The sequence below is a fragment of the Nestor notabilis genome, unplaced genomic scaffold (genome assembly GCF_000696875.1).
Source record: "Nestor notabilis isolate BGI_N333 unplaced genomic scaffold, ASM69687v1 scaffold19612, whole genome shotgun sequence".
Classification (NCBI taxonomy): Eukaryota; Metazoa; Chordata; class Aves; order Psittaciformes; family Psittacidae; genus Nestor; species Nestor notabilis.
The window spans coordinates 22,270-26,552 of record NW_009917210.1 but is presented as its reverse complement, the minus strand read 5'-3'; positions in this window follow the sequence as shown (position 1 = coordinate 26,552).

Genomic DNA, 4,283 nt, shown 5'->3' with positions numbered 1-4,283 from the left:
AAAACTCTCTTGTTTAAAAATGAATGCCTTGGTTTGGCTTTTCTGGTTTTCTTTCCAGTAAAGCTCAAGCCAGCATCTCACCAGTCCTTGTCACCCGAAACCAACTTGCAACTGCACTTATTAGATAGAGGTGCAGGTATCAGTGCCAAGCTGTGTATCTGTGTCCAGGTACAGCCACTCTTCCCAAAAGCAGACTGTGCCAGTGTGCATGTAAAGTAATTGTGGAAAAATGTATGATATGGTGGCTATAGGTGAAGGTAGAAGCAGAGAAAGAGGGTCTTGTCTGGTTATCAGGGGTCTCTGTGCTGCTATGCACAAAAACAAAAATAGAGGCTTTTAGGAAGATACAGTTTCAGGTAGAGTGAGGGTTCACCTTGTATTAACCATTTTGGTCTTCTACCCAGTTTAGTTTTCTCCTCTGGGAAGAAGAACTCTCCTGTTCCTTTTTGTCTTCAACATAACAACTAAAATCTCTAAGCCTCTTGAACAGCAGGAGCAGGGGTTTAATAAGGCCTGACTGTTATCATGGGAGGCCTGATCTTATCCCACAGCAGAAATGAACAGCTTGCATCAAGAAAGCTGTGTCCTGGACAGCCTCTGCCACTGTCATGTGTCCCCCTGAAGGAACAAGTAGGGTGTTCAAGACCAAGCTCTAAGCAAAACTAACCCTACATGGCATCTTTGTGGTCTTGCTCTTTTTTCTGATTGCATTAGCCTGACAATAAACCTTTTTCTTCAAAGCAGATCTTCCAGTAACACAGGCACCCTCCATTTGGAAAAAACAACTTTTACCAAAAAAATACTACTCAAAGAGCAAATGGGTGAAACACCTGGGGATCCTCTATTTCTATTAAATCTTAGTTGGATTATCAATTTTTCTTTGTGACCTTTTATAAACATGTGTTAAACCAGCAAGGGCCATGGGCTGGTTAAGAAGGGAATTTATCCTGCTAGCACCAGGGCTTTTCTGCCTCCTTATCTCCACCACAATCTGTTAGTCCTGACTGATATTCTCTGAGCAGATCTTCTTTTCCCCCCAGACCATGATGTTCATAGTTGGGGATGTTGCTCAATCCTGAGCCAGATATTGGAGAAATCTGAGCTGAGCCACAGGCAGACTGCTCTGGCTAAATATCTTTTCTGATGTTTGCTCAAGGACTTTCCTACATTTCATTGGTTTGCTTGTCCTTTTTGTCCACTTAACAAACCACTGATTGTCACACAGACAACTTGAGGCTGTATGGTATTTATTGTAAAAATTCTGCTTGGAATTCCTCCATTCTCCAGAGTACAAAACAGGGGTAGGCACACCCAGCACAGCTCTGTGTAACCTCCAGATTATTTCAGAGCTGCTCTGAGCCACCATGGGACTCACACTGTTGCAGAGAGCAACGTGGCTGACTGATGATGGTGTGGGAGTTGGACAGCTCTGGCTTAAAGCATCCTTTGTCTTAATACCTCTCAACAGGTATTAATCCTGCTGGAGAGTGGAGATTTTTTACTGACTACTGAAGGCAGGTTGTGCACTTTCACAGCTTGTCGTGTGTGAAAGGGTGAAGTGAGAGGTGAACTGAGCGAGCAGATGAGAAGAGCCCTGACAGCAGTGTCTATCAAGGCAGAGGAGGGTGGTGGAGGAGATCTTCACCAGAAGTTTAGCATTTTCTTCCTTGATAAAACTAGATTCAGAGGCAGTTCAACTCTCCATGACATGCAGCCTGTCTTTGAGAGCAGGCTGGTAAAGATACCCACTCAGGAGCAAGAGAGAGAAAAATCCTAATTCCAAAAAGCGACTCGGAGGAAGACTTCCCATTGAAGAGGATTTTTAATTTATTTCTTAAAAACTTACAAGCTAAAAGGAAGTAACATCAGAGCTTTAGTTATTTTCAGTTCTCATGAAAAATCAATAAATCTGATCATGAGAGCGTGTTGATTTTTTTCAATCACTCGAACAAATGCTGTGACTTTGCATTTTATTTAACTGGGGCATCTGCTGTGGTACATTTGCAGCATTCAGCATTTGGCTGACAGCACCTGTTTGTTTATCCCAGCCATGCTGTCTTCTGTCACCGTCACTTTCTCTCTGCTACCACTCACTCAGCAACATATTGTCAAGCTTGGCATTGATGTTCTGTGTCATTCTGAAAATTACAGGAGTGGATGCATCATCCAAATTTGCTCTTTCCTTGGAGAAAATCCCTTCTCACCCTGTCCTGGGAGAGTGTGAAGCCCTTTTGTGAAGCAGTTTTTCTTTACCTTGGAATTTTATATTGATTTTTGAAAGCTGGTACATCCAATATTTACCTGGCAGCTGAGCACCATTTGACATTTTCCTATTTGCCTCTGTTTGCATTTAATTAAGTGTTTAGATTTTAAAAGCTGTTGACTACCCCCGATCTGATATACTACTACACATGCTGCTATTTAGCTAGCTATAAGCCTAATGAATCAGAGTACAGGCAATTCATAATAAGAGACCATGTGCATAAATGCCTGTAAATATTCAACATCATTTACAAAGCATAATTTTGGGGGTCTTTACCATCCTCTCTGTTCCCTGTGTAATAAATCCTGATCAGTATCTCTGTGGTTTGAGTGCTGCTATGCTTTTAGGTGTGGGGTTTTCCCTGCCTGGCCCTCCATTCTGACTTTGACACTTGGTTCTGCCTCTCCTGAGGCCTTCAGATTCCAGGCTGATAGCTCTGCTGATTGCACAGAGCCTGGCTCAGCTTCTCCTTTCATCCGCAGCCACGGTCAATTCTCCCACTCACCCAAACAACCACTTCCTTCCTTCTCTATATTGTTCTCATCAAGACTTGCCTTTCCTCTGGTATAGGAAATTCCTATATCCAGACACCTCTTTAATGAATATCCTCTTTTTCTCCTCCAGCCTGCTTTGCTTTGTCCCAGCCTGCCATAGTCTCCTGTCTTTCAGCCCCATTCTCTGGTTCTTCAGTCTCAGGTACTTCCCCCTTCCTGTTGTTCATATCTAGTAGGTGGAGAGACAACACAACAAATATAAACCATGAAAACCACTGGGAAAGAAAAGCAGAAAGAAAGGCCAGTGAAAGGAGAAATATCACAAGTAGGTGGTACCAAGTAGCAAAAGGTTAAAAAGACATAAACTGGGTTGAATGAAGAGCAATTATATAAAAAAAGAAGTGGGGGAGTGGTGAAAGGGAAGTGAAACAACCAGAAATAATGAGGTACAAAGGTAAAGAGTAGACCTGAACAGAAAACCAGTGAACTTGTCAGGCCAGGGAGCATGATCCTTTCATTCTGTGTTGGTAGCTACCAGGCACAGCAAAGGTCCAGGTCTGTACATGTTCTTTCTAAAGCCCCCTTAGACTACGTACCATGCTACAAAAGGAAAATGACCAGTTATGCAAACCAGCAGCTGAAAGAGGACCGTGAAGGAAAGCATGGGTCTCTCACTCCGCTCTCAGCTCCCAGAGCTACATAGTTCTGCTCTCTTGACAAGTCAAGTCGGGAAAGGACGTGGCAGGACAATGGGCCTTTCAGCAGCTGTTATCAAGGATCTTTCTAGCCCACTAAAACAAAAGCATATTGGTGGGGAGCCGATGCTTGTAGGTTTGTGTACCTGCAGCGAGACACCCGGTTTCTTTAATGCAAAAACAACAAACAGCCTTCGCTTCTCTGCTGAGCTGGAAGCAGCACAGAAGGGCAAAATAATATTTCCCTTCCAGTTTTCTTCTGAGTTTGCTTTCTGGCTACTTACCTACAGTCTACTTTATGAAGTGGAAGCGGGGTGTTCTTCTGAACACAGTCTGATCTGGAGCAGGAATCTCCTCTTCCAGTATGTATTTACAATAGCCCTCCAGCTGCTTTTGCACTCTGATCATTTAAATGCAGCAACTTCCCTGCTGCCTCCCACCCAGCATACATCTTACCCCACTTCACCATCCTGAGTAAATTCCAAGCTCACAGAGTTGCTCAATCTTTTCCCAGTGAGGGGCTTAGTAGAGGAGTTTTAGTACCTCCAGGGAGATGTTCCTCAACACCTCTTTTGTAGTGCCATCACCTAGGAAGGGGATCTTTTAAGCCAGCCATCATGCTTAGAGAGCCCGCGCCAGCTGCAGACTCAGTAAGTGCAGATGAGTCTGGCTAGGCTCAGTACATGAAAAGATGAGCAGCCAGAGCAGGTTGTTCAGCAGTCTGCAAACCTTTGCAGCAAGGCCTGTCTTCAAACAAGTGCTACAGAGCTGTGCTATCTGGGGGGAGAGAGGAGGTGTCACGTATGAGACAGCATGCAATGAAGGCAATTA